This window comes from Somniosus microcephalus, chromosome 19, assembly GCF_052327205.1.
Source record: "Somniosus microcephalus isolate GS21.2 chromosome 19, FLI_Smic_1.0, whole genome shotgun sequence".
Classification (NCBI taxonomy): Eukaryota; Metazoa; Chordata; class Chondrichthyes; order Squaliformes; family Somniosidae; genus Somniosus; species Somniosus microcephalus.
In genome coordinates this window covers 12188520-12207410 of record NC_141005.1, presented here as the reverse complement: position 1 = coordinate 12207410, position 18891 = coordinate 12188520, and the positions used below count along the sequence as shown (strand labels likewise).

The following is an 18891-nucleotide window of genomic DNA, read 5'->3' as shown; positions in this document are numbered from 1 at the left end:
AAAAAAAAGGGCAGTGGTTATGATCTGAAATTGTTGAACTAATGTGGAGTCTGGAAGGCTGTAAAGTGCCCAATCCAAAGATGAGGTGCTGTTCCTCGAGCTTTACTGCAACAGGATAGGAGGCCAAGGACAAAGGTCAGCGTGGGAGTGGGGCAGAGAATTAAAATGATAGGCAATCAGAAGTTCCGGGGCACGCTTGCGGACTGAACGGAGGTGTTCTACAAAGCGGTCACCCAATCTGCGTTTGGCCTCCCCAGTTTAGCGGCGACTGCATAATGAGCAGCGAATACAGTATCCTAAATTGAAAGTAGTACAAGTAAATTGCTGTTTCACATGGAAGGAGTGTTTGGGGCCCTGGACTGTGGGAAGTGAAGAGGTAAAAAGGGCAGGTGTCACATCTCCTGCACTTGCCCAGGAAGGTGACGTGGGAAGGGGATGGGGTGATTGAGGCGTGGACCAGGGCGTCAGAAGGAACAGTCCCTTCGAAATGCTGAATGGGGAGGGGAAGATGCGTTTGGTGGTGGCATCATGCTGTAAGTGGCAGAAATGGTGGAGGATGAGCCGTTGAATGAGGAGGCTGGTGGGGTGGAAGGAGAGGACAAGGGGAATCCCATCATGGTTCTGGGAGGAAAAGGGAAGGGGCAAGAGCAGAAGTATGGGAAAAGGGATGGACACAGCCGAGGGCCCGGTGATCCACAGTGGAGGGAAATCCTCGTTTGAGGAAAAATACTTCTGGAAGCACTGGTATGCAAGGTCGCATCGCCAGAACTTATGCAGTGTGGAAACTGGGAGAATGGAAGAGTCCTTACAGGAAGCGGGGTAGGATGAAATGTAGTCAAGGTAGCTGTGGGAGCCAGTGGGCTTATAGTGGATATTGGTTGATTGCTGTCTCCATTTGTGGGGATAGGTTAAGTGGAGGAAGGGAAGGGAAGAGTCCGAGATGAACCATGTGAAGGCGAGGGAAGGGTGGAAATCGGAAGCAACGTTGATGCAATTTTCCAGTTCGGGGCGAGAGCAGGGAACACCACCAATACAGTCATCAAAGAACTGGAAAAGAGGTGAGGAAGGGACCAGAGTAAGGCTGGAACAAATAATGTTCCACATAACCCATGAAAAGGCAGGTGTAACTGGGACCTTTACAGGTTCCCATAGCAACACCTTGAATTTGGAGGAAGTGAGTGGAGTCAACAGAGAAATTGTGCAATGAGCGCGCAAATTCATCCAAGCGAAGGAGGGTGGTGGTCGATGGGGGCTGGTTGAGCCTCTGTTCAAGGAAGAAGCGGAGGGCCCTCAGGCTGTCCTGGTGGGGGATGGAGGTGTAGAGGGATCAGACATCCATGGCAAGGAGGAAATGGTTAGGACTGCAAACTGTTAAAGTGGCAAAGGGCATCAGAAGGGTCTTGGATGTAGGTGGGAAGAGACTGGACACGGAGAAAAATTTGAGTTAAGATGGGAAGAAATCAGTTCCATGGGGCAAGAACAGGCTAAGACAATGGGTCGACCAGGGCAGTCTTGTTTGTGGATCTTGGGAAGGAGGTAGAAGCGGACTGTGTGGGGTTGTGGAGGGAAGGTCTCCAGAGATGAGGTTACTGTTGAAGTGTTGTCATTGTTCTGTAGGCAGGTGCAGCAGTCTAACTCAGGTGAAATGCGACCAACTAAACCAAGAAGACACCAGTACCTTAATCAACAAAACAGATGGAAACACTTGGGTCAGCCAGCATCTGTGGAGAGATCAGACAAGTTAATGTTCCAGGTGTGGACCCTCAGACAAAGTGTCGACAAAGGTCATCTTGCCTGGTCTCTCCACAGATCCTGACTGGCCTGAGTATTTCCACCAATTTATATTTATTTGGTTTCCAGAATCCTCAGTTTATTGCTTTTTTTGTTTACTGGTAATTTATGGGGTTCAGACAAACTTCATCTTGAACTGTTTGCAAGCACTGTGTTGCAATTATTCACAATGTCAGCCTAATTAAAATAAAAAATAAAAAATACCAATTCATTTTCTAAGATTTTAATTTATTTTGGTTCTTCTCTCTATTCCCCCTCCTCCGCAGCAGCCTTCATTAAAATGTTTTCTAGTACAGAATTGAAAATACAATAAATAATCTTCTACACTGCAGGATTAGTGATCGTGATGACATTACAGTAGATCACCCTTCAGTAAATTACAAAAAATTCATTCGATTGAGGGCTGCACCTGTTGTCAAACTCATGTAATTTCCCACAATTAGATTAGTCTTGTAAATCAGCATGTTTAATAGTGGATCGCGGTCATGATGCAAACCAAGTTTGTGTTTCTTTTCCCACATCGACAGAAGATTATTTCTTTCATCTCAATTATCTCCCTTTAAAAAAAAAAAAAAAAAGTGGCACCTGACTGACAGTTTGTGCTGCATCAGCCGTGGCTCAGTGGGCAGCACCCTCGCCTCTGATTCAGAAGGTTGCGGGTTCAAGTCCCACTCCAGAGACTGAAGCACAAAATATCTAGGCTGACACTCCAGTGCAGTACTGAGAGTGCTGCACTGTCAGAGGTGCCGTCTTTCAGATGAGACATTAAATTGAGGCCCCATCTGCTTTCTAAGGTGGACGTAAAAGATCCCATGGCACTAATTTGAAGAGGAGCAGGGGGCGTTCTCCCCGGTGTCCTGGCCAATATTTATCCCTCCATCAACAGCATGAAAACAGATTATCTGGTCACTATCACATTGCTGTTTGTGGGAGCTTGCTGTACACAAATTGGCTGCCGCGTTTCCTACATTGAAACAATGATTACACTTCAAAAAGTACTTCATTGGCTGTAAAGTGCTTTGGGACGTACGATGGTCGTGATATAAATACAAGTCTTTCTTTCTTGTATTGTCAGGGATCAGAAAACAACATTTACACAACTATTTGTTTGCTTGATTGTTTATTTAATAATTAGTTTTAAATAGTTCAACTCCAGTCTGAACAACTGGACCCAACAAAATAGCTCACTAGGTTTATGCAGATAGCAAACCAGTGTTGTAAGTGAGCCTGGATTTACAATAGCTATAAGCATTTAGAATCCATAAAGAAGCATATTCAGTTATCAAAAGGTCTGTGAACTTTTGAAAAACAAGCACTACATCTGAACTGGTTCTGATAGAAGGACCCCACCAGAACCATTGACTTATCTTTTCCCCATTAGATAGGTGACCTGATGTGGATTTCCAGGTTTTATTTCAGCTATCCAGGTGTCACAGTTCTGCTTATGTGCTCAGTAATTACTATTTTGCATTAAAATTCCCCAACTAAATTAACAATGAGGTTCAAACTAGAAAATACTCTTCATTAAGCTGCCAATTACATCACAATTCTAAAGCACTACACTGGAGCACAGGCTCAGGTTAAGACATTTGAGGATTAACTGCAAAAATTCTTCTGTGGTCCCCGAACTCTAATAGTTAAGCACTGAATGAGTGGACCACCACCTCTCCCTCAAAAAATTCAGTAATTTAAATTAGAATGGTGCAACCAGAAGCATTTCCCTATGCTATAGTTTATTTTTCTTCCAGGGGAAAGAGAACCAGTGACGCAAATCTCCAATTATATTCAGGCAAGGCCCATTAAGGCCTGGACAGGACACTTTCAATCCTGGCTTACATGGGGTCAATGGAAGTCTCTCTCTCACCCTAGACTTATACGTCCCATTTTTATCATTTTTGGCATAAAGGTATAGATAAAGCTTTTTTGTTTTCCATGAAGTTGGGAGATTTCAGCCCCCTTTCCTGTGCACCTACGACTACTTTAGCAGCTTTTTACCTCCATTACTCTAGCCATTTCTATCTGCATTCCTCAGTTAGTCTCCAGCCTCTTAATGGTGTTTTCTTTATTAGTCCAACAATAATTCACGAACTCCACTCCTCCGAACAGCTTTGCACATATACTGCATATTCAACAACAAAATCCTTATTAGCATGGCAGACACAGCACATTGCCTCCTGTCAAAATCAGTGTAGCTATGAAGAAATCTTCCTCACAGCAACGACTTCCCATTAAAACGCAGCGGCTTCCTGCCAAGCGATGAATTTATCGTCGCAGATCCACCCAAAAAAAAAGGACATAAGGTGCCACACAAGAGGTTATTACACAAAATTCATGCTCATGGGATTGGGGGTAATGTATGTATTAATATGGTTTGAGGATTGGTTTACAGACAGAAATTAGGAATAAATGGGTCATCATCGGGTTGGCAGGCTGTACCGCATGGGGTACCGCAACGATCAGTGCTTGGGCCTCAGCTAGTCACAATCTATATCAATGACTTAGATAAGGGGACAGTGTGTAATGTATCACAGTTTGCTGATGATACAAAACTAGGTGGGAAAGTGAGGAGGATGCAAAGAGACTGTAAAGGGATGTTAAATAAATGGGTAAGAACATGGCAGATGGAACATAATGTGGAGAAATGTGAAGTTATCCACTTTGGTAGGAAAATAAAAAAGCAGAATATTTTAACTGGTGAGAGATTGGGAAATGTTGGTATTCAGAGGGACCTGGGTGTCCTTGTACACGAATCACTGAAAGTCAACATGTAGGTACAGCAAGCAAGTAGGAAAGCAAATGGTATGATAGCCTTTATTACAAAAGGATTGGAGTACAAGAGTAAAGAAGTCTTACTACAGTTATATAGGGTCTTGGTGAGACCACACCTGGCATACTGTGTACAGTTTTGGTCTCCTTACCCAAGGAAAGTTATATTTGCTTTAGGAGGGAGTGCTACAAAGGCTCACCAGACTGATTCCCGAGATGGGGAGAACTGTCCTATGAGGAGACTTGGTCTACATTCCCTAGAATTTAGAAGAACAAGAGGCGCTCTCATTGAAACAAAATTCTTACAGGTCTTGACTGTCCCCTAGCTGGGGAGTCAAGAACTGGGGGTCAGTCTCAGAATTTAGGACAGAGACGAGGAGAAATTTCTTCACTCAAAGGGTTCTGACTCTTGGGAATTCTCTACCCCAGAGGGCTGTGGATGCTCAGTCAGAGTATATTAAGGGAATCAAGGGGTACGGGGACAGTGCGGGAAGATGGAGTTGAGGTAGAAGATCAGCCATGATCTTATTTAATGGCGGAGCAAACTCGAAGGGCAGAATGGCCTGCTCCTATTCCTTATGTTCTTAAAGGCTAACTTACAGCCCAGCATGATGATATTGAATTTTGGCATACTGGAAGCAAAAAACTCAAAAGCGCTGTTAATGTTCCCACCACCCAATTTCTCCTCCTACATCCTCTAGAAATAACCTTTTCCTGAACCAGGGGTATTTGTCCAATCTGATCTCAGACCTCAAGAACTTCATTACAAGACACTGTTGGCTCACCCTCTGACTCCCCATAAACCCAGAAATCTTGGTTGCACTCTTGCCGAAGTCAGCAGGTTGTAGGTTTCAAATCCCAGTCCTGGATTCAGTCCATAATCTTGGCCAACACTTCAGTGCAGTACCAAGAGAGTACTGCAAAGATGCTGTTTTTCACTTTAGGCCCGGTCTGCTGGCTCAGGTAGATGTAGAAAACGTCCCATAAGACTATTGGAGTGCTGGGGAACCTCCCAGTACGTAACCAACAATGCCAACAAAACAGAATAACTGGTCTCATTGCATGGTTGTGTTTGGGATCTTGCTCTGCATAAATTGGCTGCTGCGTTTGCCTACATAAGAGTGGTGACACCTCAAAAAAGTAATTAATCCAGCTTTAAAGAACGTTGAGGTTTTAAGGATGTGAAACATGTTGTAAAAAAAGCTCATTCTCTTTACAACCTTCGCTACTTCCTCATTACCTGGTCCAAACCTACTCTTCCTAATCTTCGTTAATTGTCGTCCACATTGCACCCAAGGTTTTCATCTTGGCTTCTCAAAGATATGCATGCTGCAGGTGTGTAGCAAGATACTCAGTCCCATAACCAAGACTGGGAACGTTTTAAGCAACAGTACCCCTTTCACTGAAAAGGCTCAAGACTTATAGGTGATGAAGCAAAGCCCAAAAGGGCCATTTTAGCCAGCTGAATCTACAGAAACAGGTCCGTTTGTACAATGGCATTGGTGCCGAGATTGCATTCATATAACTCATTTTCAAAAGTTGGCTCCTGAACTAAGTAGTAGGGCCGCCCACCCATAAAAAAAGTGCATCATTTAAGCTTATCTTGTGCAGTGATGCAACAGCTCCCTGCTGAGGATTTAGGAATATTTTTTTTTTTTTTTTTTTAAATCACTGCAAATTAAACTGCAATTTTGTTGGCAATGGGAGCGCTGCACTTTCAGAAGTGCCGTCTTTCAGATGAGATGAGGTCCCATCTGCCCCCTCAGGTGGACGTTACAGGTCCCACAGCACTATTTAAAAGAGTTCTCCTGATGTCCTGGCCAATATTTACCCCTCAATCAACATCACTAAATCTGATCATCATCACATTGGTGTTTCTGGGACCTTGCTGTGCACAAATTGGCTCCCGCGTTGCCCTACATTATAACAGTTCTTCATTGGCTTCATAAAAGCACTTTGGGACTGCCTGAAGTCGTGAAAAGCCCGACATAAATGCAAGTCTTTCTTTACCGTTTAACGCAAGAACAGACATGTAGAAATACACAACTGGCTCTTCTAGTAGTAAACTGAATCCAACAACAACTTGCATTTATATAGCGCCTTGAGCGTAGTAAAACGTCCCAAGGCGCTTCACAGCAGCGGTCAGACAAAACTTGACACGGAGCCACGTAAGGAGGTAACAGAAAATGCTGGAAACACTCAGCAGGCCAGGCAGCATCCGTGGAGAGAGGCGGAGTTAACGTTTCAGGTCGGAGACCCTTCAGGTATTAGGGCAGGTGACCAAAAGCTTGGTTTTAAATCCAGAAATAGACGGCTCCAACACTTTCCATATGCGAGATCGCTAAACTCTTACCCGTTTCCTACACTGCTTTTAACAATTTCCTATACGTATCCGTTATACAACGAGAAGGCTGATATTCCGTCTCTTCACAGCTGCAACGTGTCCACCTGCCACGATCAGCAAAACATCAATTGTCACTCCACCAAAAACCCGACATGGCAAAAGTACCAAGGGCGGAGTCCGCTTTTCATTGAACGCTGTAAACAGTGTGTAAGCATTACAGTTCCTTTCTGTACAACTACATTTCTAGAATGTAACATTGAAAAAAGGTACAACAAAAAACGGAATGCTTTGCAATATCCTCCGAAAGAGATTCCACCAGATGCCAGATAGGCTTTTTTTTTAATGCTATTTTACAAATAAAATATACAGCATTGCAATCCTGTTAAATAAAACGTCGTCTTAATTTTCTATCATAAATATAACCAGATATTAAATGTTAAGTACTTTTTGATGCACGAAAATTTCATATACTGTGGGGAAAAAAAACAATCCTTCGATAACTTGGAGAAAATTTTAACACGACAGGATGCTCGTGTAACAGCAAATAAAAATGTCACCCACGGTCCCCAGCTGTTCCGTGTGTTCTCTCCTTTACACTGTAACGAAAATGGTCCAATGTTTCTACACAGCCAGTGTATCGAATTAGAAATCACAGCATGCTACCGCAGAACCAATAAGCAGATTTTGCTATTTTAAAAAAACTCCCAATAGCTGGTGCCACTTCACTCTAATCGAGAGAATCCAAACCCAACATTTCGCAGCAGATTTCACAGCATTGTTTTTGCCTTGTACGTTTCCAAAATGTTAGTCAAGCCAAATACAGTTGAAATAGAATTCTAAAATCAGAAACACACCAAGACACAGGCACTTACAAGGTACATATATTTGTAAACGGTCAATTTTAACACTATTTGGTGCCGACGTGGATTACAGTGTCACTTAGTCGGAGCTGTTGCTTCCCTTTAAAAAAAAAATATCCCGGTTTCTACTCTTGGGGAAAAAAATAGGCAAAAACAGGAATCTGTTAACAGGTAGTTGGAAATCATTCCAATGCAACAATAGTTTGATGCGTTCATCCCAAAATGCAAAAAAAAACGTTCGAGACACAGGATTCCCATCTTAGAAAATCCACTCACGAAATAATAAAGGGGGGTGGTTATGTTATCTATTCCCTACCTCGGTGGTGTTCTGGCAGTTTTTTTGGAGAGGTTTTTCTTCCTCTGTCGTCCTCCTCGATCAGGCGGCTCCACTCGCAGTCCCAGACAGATTAATTACAGCACCTTTTGTTGAGTTGTGCCGGATACTCGCTCTTGTCCTCCTCCCCAAAAACCCGCTCCTTTCACCACACCACAACGGCCAGTCTCACTTAACGGGCGTTTTTGAAATCAAGGAAAAAAGGGGGAAAAAAAGAAAAAAAAATCTTCCACTTGGTTGTTGGTTTTTCTTATTTTCATCAAAAAAAAAACACACGCACAATTAGCGAAGGTCCCTTTTTTTTGGTTTCTTTGAGGAGATTTTGTCTACGGGTTTTTACTCTTTTTTTGGAAGAACAAACCTGCTTCAGAGTTCTCCCTCACGCGACCGATGAAGGTACCTGGAGGAGGGGGAGGGGGGGCGCAACGTCTCGCTCTAGAGTTAAATCAATGAAGGGAGAGAAATAAAAACTCGAGGAAATTGGAAAAGGAACAAGCGGCCGGCTACCAATGTCATCCAGTCAAACCGCTAGCTTCTTTTCTACCCTCCTCCTCCTGTGGCGGGGAGCGGCCGAGCCCGCACGGCTTTCTTCACACCAAATCGCCTCAACAAAAAAAAAACCTCCGTCCTCCCACCGCCGCGCTCCACCAATGATAAATCGGCTGCCGCTGATTGACATGGCCGGCACCCAATAGGCAATGGATCCGCCATGATTGACATCGGAGATAACCAATCACCGGCCCGGCGCGGCGGATGATTGACATTCGAATCGGACAATCAGCGACACCGAATTTGTGTTCGTGTGTACGAGCCAATCATACCGGACGACAGGCGGGATCTTTAATTCTTCCCCGCCCCTTTCCAAATTGAACCAATCAAGATACGGCGGTTTGGTTTGACTGACGTACATGTTATCCAATAGAAAAAGGCGATGGATAAATGTGCTCCAATCAGAGCGAGCGAAGGGCGGAAATGTGGTGGTCCATAAAACATTACGCGCCAATGAGATTGATCGTTGCTGGAGGGACTGCAGTGCGTTGTTGAAGAAAATTCTTCGCGGGATTTATGGGGAAGTTGATCGGCCAAGTGTGCCCAGTACTCAAGGAAACAGTAAGTCACTTTTTATATCGTCTCATCGCTATTATTTCTCAGTTATCAATAGATTGTAATTACAAAGCTCGCAGGTTGTGCCTTGGGTTTTGCTGAGATCACCCTCACAACTTGCATGCTGCGAATCTACCTTCAGAGGGCCCAAGAACATCACCCCCCCCCCCCCCACACCCCATTTTGGCAGCTTTTTCAAGGTTATCTAATATCAAGGAGTGCGGGGAGGGGGGAGATTCATTTCTGCCTTTCGTTAGTATCTAGGGTGCAAAACTGGTTTGATTAACTTAAATGTCTCCCCTTGTATTTGTTTTGCTGCTTGCACTTCCCTTTTGTGAAAGATGGCAGCTGGTCAGAGATGTGTTTGCTTGCACCTGTGTTAGTCAAATCTGTCAATACTTAAGATTGAGAGGAGTTTGGACACATGCTTGCAGCAGTTTGCTACTTTTACCCATGTTTGTGTTAAAATGCCAAGAATGGACTCTGCTCTTTTTTAAAGAAAAACCTCTTTCTCTGTTAACCTTGCCTGAGTGTTTCTTTTTGTTTACTCTGGAAAGCATGATGCAACTATGGAGGTTAGACCATCCCAGCATTCATAGCAGTTCTGAAAGCTTTCTATCCATTCTAGTTTAACAAGAAATATTCCAGTAATTACAGGCACAGCTTGTATTTGTCTTGGGGTACAATATCAAAAGTTTCTGTATGAATCTCCTGTTAAATGTCAAAGAGTTGGTAGGCCTGATTTTAATCCAGGCAATCGTACTAATAATAGCAGGTTATTTAAAGAAGCACCATTACAGTTTTTGGGTCGGCTGTCTGTGTTAGAGTTGCCATATTAGATGCTGGGAAAATCTGTGTTGCAATAAATGTAATAATAATTGTACTACAAACTGTTGCAATGTGATTTTTAATTTGATTCTTATATTGTTTTCATGAGCTTCTAATGAAGTTATAATTATCAGCAGATACAATTGGTAATTGGAAGATGTAATTGCCTAACATTTCATCACTTGTATTACTATGCTGGGTAAAACAACAAGCAATTTAAAATGATAAAGAATATATAAGACATTATAATGTATGCTTTCACCTGTAATATATCATAACACGAGTAGGGTCAGATGATCATTTGTTTTACTGTTGATCGAGGAGATACCAGAAAGGTTGGCTGTACTTAGAATTGATAAGTCGCCAGGACCAAATCTTAGGATGCTGAGGGAAGTTAAGGAGAAAATCGCAGAGGTACTGGCCATAATCTTCCAATCCTCCTTAGTGTGGAGATGCCGGAGTTGGACTGGGGTGGACAAATGTAAGAAGTCACACAACACCAGGTTATAGTCCAACAGCTTTATTTGAAATCACAAGCTTTCGGAGCGCTGCTCCTTCTTCAGGTGAAGTGGAGAAATGCATAAAGACACAGCTTATATAGTCAGAGAATCATGTCAGATGTTTACAGGTAACCTTTCCAACTGCCATTTATCACACCTCGGCAGAGAGATAATCACAGCAGTCAAAGGTGTGAATGGTGTCCAAACAGGTCAGTCAGGGAAACATTACATCAAAGAACAATGAGGTGGGGTCACAAGGGGTCAAATATTGCAGATGCTGGGGTCTGTATGAAAAACAAAAAAGCAGACAAAACACATTTATTTTGGCTGGAAATCACAGCAGGTCCGGCCGCATCTGTGTCGAGAGAACAAGCCAATGTCGACTCGAGTCTGGATGACCCTGCGTCAGGTGGGGTTACATGTAGCGTGACATGAACCCAAGATCTCTGTTGAGGCCGTCCTCATGGGTGCGGAACTTGGCAATCAGTTTCTGCTCGACGATTTTGCGTTGTCGTGTGTCTCGAAGGCCGCCTTGGAGAATGCTTACCCGAAGATCGGAGGCTGAATGTCCTTGACTGCTGAAGTGTTCCCCGACTGGGAGGGAACACTCCTGCCTGGTGATTGTTGCGCGGTGTCCGTTCATCCGTTGTCGCAGTGTCTGCATAGTCTCGCCGATGTACCATGCTCCGGGGCATCCTTTCCTGCAAGGTATGAGGTAGACAACGTTGGCCGAGTCACATGAGTATGTACCATGTACCTGGTGGGTGGTGTCCTCACGTGTGATGATGGTATCTGTGTTGATGATCTGGCATGTCTTGCAGAGGTTGCCGTGGCAGGGTTGTGTGGTGTCGTGGTCGCTGTTCTCCTGAAAGCTGGGTAGTTTGCTGCGAACGATGGTCTGAGGTTAGGCGGCTGTTTGAAAGCGAGTAGTGGAGGCGTGGGGATGGCCTTAGCGAGGTGTTCGTCGTCATCGATGACATGTTGAAGGCTGCGAAGAACATGGCGTAGTTTCTCCGCTCCGGGGAAGTACTGGACGACGAAGGGTACTCTGTTGGTTGTGTCCCGTGTTTGTCTTCTGAGGAGGTCTATGCGATTTTTCGCTGTGGCCCGTCGGAACTGTCGATCGACGAGTCGAGCGTCATATTCCGTTCTTACAAGGGCGTCTTTCAGTGTCTGTAGGTGTCCATCGCGTTCCTCCTCGTCTGAGCAGATCCTGTGTATTCGCAGGGCTTGTCCATAGGGGATGGCTTCTTTAACGTGGTTAGGGTGGAAGCTGGAGAAGTGAAGCATCGTGAGGTTGTCCGTGGGCTTGCGGTAGAGTGAAGTGCTGAGGTGTCCGTCTTTGATGGAGATTCGTGTGTCCAGGAATGAGACCGATTCTGAGGAGTAGTCCATGGTGAGTTTGATGGTGGGATGGAACTCGTTGATGTTATCGTGTAGTCTTTTCAGTGATTCTTCGCCGTGGGTCCATAGGAAGAAAATGTTGTCGATGTATCTGGTGTATAGCGTTGGTTGGAGATCCTGTGCAGCGAAGAAGTCTTGCTCGAACTTGTGCATGAAGATGTTTGCGTATTGGGGTGCGAATTTGGTCCCCATGGCTGTTCCGTGTGTTTGGGTGAAGAACTGGTTGTTGAAGGTGAAGACATTGTGGTCAAGGATGAAGCGGATGAGTTGTAGGATGGCGTCTGGAGATTAGCTGTTGTTGGTGTTGAGTACTGAGGCTGTCGCAGCGATGCCGTCATCGTGGGGGATACTGGTGTAGAGTGCCGAGACGTCCATCGTGGCGAGGAGTGTTCCTGGTTCAACTGGTCCGTGGGTGCTGAGTTTCTGTAAGAAGTCTGTAGTGTCGCGACAGAAGCTGGGGGTTCCTTGTATGATGGGTTTCAGGATGCCCTCGACATATCCAGAGAGGTTCTCACACAGGGTTCCGTTGCCTGATGCGATAGGACGTCCAGGTGTGTTGGCTTTGTGTATCTTTGGGAGGCAGTAGAAGTCTCCCACGCGGGGAGTACGTGGGATGAGAGCATGTAGGATGCTTTGAAGGTCTGGATCGAAGGTTTTGATCAGTCTGTCGAGTTGGCGGGTGTGTTCTTTGGTCGGATCTGCGGGTAACTGTCTGTAGTGTTCCTGGTTGTCCAGTTGTCGGTATACTTCTTTGCAATAGTCCGTTCTGTTCTGTATGACGATGGCACCTCCTTTGTCTGCTGGTTTGATGACGATGTTGCGGTTGGTCTTGAGAGCGTGGATGGCGTTGCGTTGTGCTCGGGTGACATTCTGGACTGTCTTGTGAGTGCGGCTGATGAATCTGGCGTTGTATGCTCAAGCTGTCAGGAGATGCATCATGTCAAGCTTAGGGCAGCGACCCTCCGGAGGGGTCCAATTTGACTCTTTCTTCTTCGGTAGCTGCACTGCGGATCCCTCTGTCTGCTGTTCCGGATCATTGATTGTCTCATTGGGTTCGCTGCTGACACCTTGGGATTTGTGGAAGAATTCCCGGAGCCTCATTCTCCTGATGAATTCCTCTGTGTCTGCCGCGAGACCGATGGGGTCCATTTTGGTGGTGGGGCAGAAATTGAGCCCTCGGCTGAGAACTTCAATTTCGTCTGGTTGAAGGGTGTGGTCGGACAGGTTGACGATGGATTTCCCTGTGGTTTCAACCGTGGTACCGGGGGAGGCTTGGTTGCTGCTGCTGGTGATGCCAAGTTTCTCAAGCTTCCTGTTCTTGGTGTGCATGTAGGTAGCGTAGTTCCGTTGCCTTGTTTGTTTGGCGGTGTCTCGTAGCTGGTCTGCTGCGTCCTGAGCACAGGCTGAGAACATGGACTCCATCTCGGTTTCGAGGTTGCGGCGTCTGCTGTAGAGCTGGTGTACGAGATGGTTGAGGAGTGTGCGAGAGGTACGACGGCAGAGTCTCTCAGCGTAGTCTGTGTTGTAGGTCGACTTGAGTGGGTTAGTGATCTGTAGTCCTTTCGGGATCTTGTCTGCTTTCTTGCATCTCTGTAGAAACTTGATGTCTGTGTCAATATGCGCGATCTCCTTGGAGATCCTCTCCACTTTGAGCCAGCAGTTTGTGGTGTCGATAGTAGTCATGGTGTGGAGATGCCGGAGTTGGACTGGGGTGGACAGATGTAAGAAGCCACACAACACCAGGTTATAGTCCAACAGCTTTATTTGAAATCACAAGCTTTCGGAGCGCTGCTCCTTCTTCAGGTGAAGTGGAGAAATGCATAAAGCATCAGGTGAAGTGGAGAAATGCATTTCTCCACTTCACCTGAAGAAGGAGCAGCGCTCCGAAAGCTTGTGATTTCAAATAAAGCTGTTGGACTATAACCTGGTGTTGTGTGACTTCTTACAATAATCCTCCTTAGATACGGGGATGGTGCCAGAGGACTGGAGAGTTGCAAATGTAACACACTTGTTCAAAAAAGGGGGTACTCTTTTGATTGGGTGCTAAAACAAATACATTGTAACTAATAAAATAGTAAAGGAAACTGAACAACTTAAATTAAAATATGATTGGCCGGAGTGATGATGCACTCCAGTCCCCGTGGCGCCCACTGGTTGCGGAAGGCCTCAAGCGTGCCGGCAGACACCGTGTGCTCCATCTCCAGGGCCACCCGGGCACGAACGTGGCTGCGGAAGAGAGACAGGCAGTCGGGCCAAATGACCGCCCGCTGCCTGAACCAATTAATGGCCACTTTGGCCAGGCCCAGGAGCAGTCCGATGAGAAGATCCGATCCGATCCGCCCGTTCCCCTCCACACCGTGTGACCAAAGGTCAGCAGTGTTATAAATCTCATTCATCAAGAAACTACTCGTGAAATAACGCTGGACGGCCAGCTGGTGGCGCCGTCCAAGGAGTATAAATACTCGGGCGTGGGCCCAGCTTTCCAGGGACATTTTGTAAGACAAGAAACTAGTGAAGTACAACTAGACCTCCATGTTCTGAAACAAGTTGATTAAAGCCTTGCTTTATGCTCAAACCAAGTGTGTAGTGAGTTTTATTACGTCGAGGAGCGTGGGACTGAAGTGCAGCCAAAAATCAAGGAGCAGCCCCTTCAAATAATGGAAGAGGGGCTTCAACCTCTCACACTCCATATATACATGGAAAACAGACTCCTCCAGGCCGCAGAAAAGGCAGGCGGCCTGGGAGTCTGTGAACCTTCTTAAAACTTTATTGCACGGGACTGCTCCGTGCAACACCCTCCAGGCCAAGTCCCCAATAGATAAAGGGAGGACTCCTGCGTAGAGAGCCCAAAAAAGGGTGTACTCTTCTGATTTTGGTGATTAAACAAATGGTCTGTAACTAAAATAACTTTAAATAAAACTTAACAAATTAAATTAAAATTGTGTTGGCTGGGGTGATGATGCACTCCAGTCCTCGCGGCACCCACTGGTTGCAGAAGGCCTCGAGCGTGCCGGCGGACACTGCGTGCTCCATCTCCAGGGCCACCCGGGCGCGAACATGGCCGCAGAAGAGAGGCAGGCAATCGGGCCAAACGATCCCCTCGACCACCCGCTGCCTGGACCAGTTAATGGCTATTTTGGCCAGGTGCCGTCCTACGAGTAGGTCCTCCGATCTGCCCGCTCCCCTCTGTACCGGGTGACCAGAGATCAGGAGGGTGGGACTGTAGTGCAGCCAAAAATCGAGGAGCAGCCCCTTCAAATAATGAAAGCGGGGCTGCAACTTCTCACACAAAAAAGGGTGTACGGATAAACCCAGCACGGATTTGTTAAAGGTAAATCGTGTTTAACTAACTTGATTAAGTTTTTTGATGAGGTAACAGATTGAGGGCAATGTGGTTGACATGGTGTACCTGGACTTCCAAAAGGTGTTTGATAAAGTGCCACAAAATAGGCTTGCCAGCAAAGCTGAAGCCCATGGAATAAAAGGGACAGTGGCAGCATGGAAACGAAATTGGCTGGGTGACAGGAGATAGAGTAGTGGTGAACGGTTGTTTACCGAACTGCTGGAAGTTATAAAATGGTGTTTCCCAGGGGTCGGTACTGGGACCCTTGCTTTTATTGCTATATATTAATGTCTTGGACTTGGGTGTACAGGACACAATTTCAAAATTTGCAGATGACACAAAACTTGGAAGTATAGTTAACAGTGAGGAGGATAGTGATAGGCTTCAAGAGGACATGGACAGGCTGGTGGAATGGGTGGACATGTGGCAGATGAAATTTAACACTGAAAAGTGTGAAGTGATACATTTTGGTAGGAAGAATGAGTAGAGGCAATATAAACTAAAGGGTACAATCCTAAAGGGGGTGCATGAACAGAGACCTGGGGGTAAATGTGTACAAATCGTTGAAGGTGTCAGGGCAGGTTGAGAAAGCGGTTAAAAAAGCATATGGGATCCTGGGCTTCATAAATAGAGGCATAGAATACAAAAGCAAGGAAGTTATCATGAACCTTTATAATACACTGGTTCGGCCTCAACAACTTGTATTTATATAGCGCCTTTAAAGTAGTAAAATGTCCCACGGTGCTGCACAGGAGTATTATAAGACAAAATATTTGACAATGAGCCACACAAGGATAAATTAGAGCAGGTGACCAAAAGCTTGGTCAGAGGTAGGTTTTAAGGGTGCATTTTAAAGGAAGAAAGAGGTAGTGAGGTGGAGAGGTTCAGGCAGGGAATTCCAGAGCTTCGGGCCTAGGCAACAGAGGCACGGCCACCAATGGTGGAGCGATTTATAATCAGGGATGCTCAAGGGCAGAATTACATAGAAACATAGAAGATAGGAGCAGGAGTAGGCCATTCGGCCCTTCGAGCCTGCTCCGCCATTCAATGAGATCATGGCTGATCATCCAAATTCAGTACCCGGTCCCTGCCTTCTCCCCATATCCCTTGATCCCTTTAGCCTTAAGAAATATATCCAACTCTTTCTTGAATATACTTAATGAACTGGCCTCCACCGCCCTCTGTGGCAGAGAATTCCACAGGTTCACCACTCTCTGGGTGAAGAAATTCCTCCTCATTTCAGTCCTAAATGGCTTACCCCTTATCCTTAGACTATGACCCCTGGTTCTGGACTCCCCGGCCATCATAAACATCCTTCCTGCATCTAGTCTGTCCCGGCCTGACAGAATTTTATAAGTTTCGATGAGATCCCCTCTCAATCTTCTAAACTCCAGTGAGTATAAGCCCAATCGACACAATCTCTCCTCATACGTCATTCCTGCCATCCAGGTATCAGCCTGGTGAATCTTCGCTGCACTCCTTCCATGGCAAGAACGTCCTTCCTCAGGTAAGGCGACCAAAACTGCACACAATACTCAAGGTGCGGTCTCACCAAGGCCCTGTACAACTGTAGCAAGACATCCTTGTTCCTGTACTCGAACCCTCTTGCTACGAAGGCCAACATACCATTTGCCGCCTTAACCGCCTGCTGCACCTGCATGCTTACCTTCAGCGACTGGTGCACAAGAACACCCAGGTCTCTTTGCACTTCCCCTTCTCCCAATCTATTGCCATTCAAATAATAATCTGCCTTCCTGTTTTTGCCACCAAAGTGGATAACCTCACATTTATCCACATTATAGTGCATTTGCCATGTTTCTGCCCAATCACCCAACCTGTCCAAATCGTACTGGAGTTTCCCGACATCCTCCTCGCAGCTTACCCTCCCGCCCAGCTTTGTGTCGTCTGCAAATTTGGAGATATTACATCAAATTCCCTTGTCCAGATCATTAATGTATATCATCGGCTCGCTCTCCATCACCAATTGGGGGTTTTTTCGTGGACCCTCTGGAAAGTCTCTACAGACCCCAGTTTGAGAACCGTGCTTTAGAATACAGCACATGCTTTGGTCAGAAACTTTTTTTAAATTTACTTGTCTATTTCTGCAGATGATTTTCAGCAAAAATTTAGAAAAGCTTTGGTGATTACCATGTATATTGGCTTTTAGAACTACAGCAGTTTCTTGTAAATCTTGTGTGTGTCATGATGCAACAACCTTGCAAACAGTCATAATATATTGATGCACGTGAGGATCGAAAGTATTATTTTCAGTACTTGTATAGCATGCTGGCTGATCTGTCATGGTGTTGCTCGAAGGTGATCTAGGATGTGGTGGTTAGCTACAAAGGTGAAGTGTTTAAGCTAGCCTAGCCTTTTCAGACCACGACTCGGGTACTCCCAATGGGAAGTGGTTTAAATCGGCTTTTTGTTAGGTCAATTAGAGGCTAATTGTTCTGCCGTTTGGCAGCTGTTTGTAACTTCCTGGTTCATGCCCTTGCACAGAAGCAAGGTTAGAAAACCCTAGTATGGAATAACTGGCTTTTTAAAAAATAAAAAAAAATTAAGAATATTTTTGCACCTTTTGACGCAATTTTTTTTAACATCTACTTGTGAGTCTCTGGCATTTGTCATGGTTAATTAACAGCAACAACAGCTTGTCTTTAACATAGAGGGTGAAGAAAAAAAATTGGATAAAAAGAATGCAAGAGCTGATGTGGAGCTGTGGTGTGACAGTTCGGAGAAAGCTTGTTTGATAAGATGGTTTTAGGAAGGCTGTTAACCGTGCAGACAGACGGACAGGTGGCTGATGGTGGGGCAAATGGAGGGCAGGATGTGTATCAGGCCAGAGTCCGAAGGATGCAAAGCTGAAGGAGGTGATAGTGGAAGCTGAACTCTGGATCCAACAGGACCCGAGGTATCATACGGTGTGGTTCAACCTGAGCAAGTGTCTGGAGAGGAATTGGACAAAATTTTGACTCATCCACGACAATATTAGACAACAACAGCAACTTGCATTTATATAGTGCCTTTTAAGGTAATAAAACATCCCAAGGTGCTTCACAGGAGCGTTATCAAACACAATTTGACACAGAGCCTAATTTGTTATTGTTTGTAGAATCATAGCGCAGAAGGAGGCCATTCAGCCCATCGTGCATATATCGGCTCTTTGGTAGAGCTATCCAATTAATCCCTCTCCCCTGCTCTTTTCCCATAGCCCTGTAATTGTTTTCCCTTCAAGTATCCAATTCTCTTTTGAATGTTACTATTGTATCTGCTTCCTCCACCCTTTTTCAGGCAGTGCATTCCAAATCGTAACAACTCGCTGGGTTTATATTAAAAAAAAGTTTCCTTGTGTCGCCTTTGGTTGTTTTGCCTTAAATCTGTCTCCCTCTGGTTACTGACCCTTCTGCCACTGGAAACCGTTTCTATTTATTTACTCGATCAAAACCCTTCATGATTTTGAACACCTATCAAATCTCCTCTTAACCTTCTCTGCTCTAAGGAGAACAACCCCAGCTTCTCCAGTCTCTCCACATAACTGAAGTCCCTCATCCCTGGTACCATTCTAGTAAATCTCCTCTGCACCCTCTCCAAGGCCTTGACATCCTTCCTAAAGT

At 45.3% G+C, this 18891-nt stretch overlaps 2 protein-coding genes across 12 annotated transcripts in view; one reads left to right on the top strand and one right to left on the bottom strand.

Annotated features, from left to right (window-relative positions):
- Positions 1 to 8714, bottom strand: part of arvcfb (ARVCF delta catenin family member b) — a 369553-nt gene extending 360839 nt beyond the window's left edge. For 8 of the 10 annotated variants that reach the window (XM_086011973.1, XM_086011979.1, XM_086011978.1 and 5 more), the window contains exon 1: positions 8078 to 8714. The gene's annotated coding sequence lies outside the window, so the exon portion shown is untranslated. The remainder of the gene's footprint in view (positions 1 to 8077) is intronic. The other 2 variants (XM_086011971.1, XM_086011974.1) reach the window with 2 other exon arrangements.
- A 383-nt stretch (positions 8715 to 9097) lies between these two features.
- The window catches only part of tango2 (transport and golgi organization 2 homolog (Drosophila)), a 206365-nt gene continuing 196571 nt past the window's right edge, over positions 9098 to 18891 (top strand). The window contains exon 1 of one of the 2 annotated variants that reach the window (XM_086011968.1): positions 9098 to 9205. The gene's annotated coding sequence lies outside the window, so the exon portion shown is untranslated. The remainder of the gene's footprint in view (positions 9206 to 18891) is intronic. The other variant, XM_086011970.1, reaches the window with a different exon arrangement.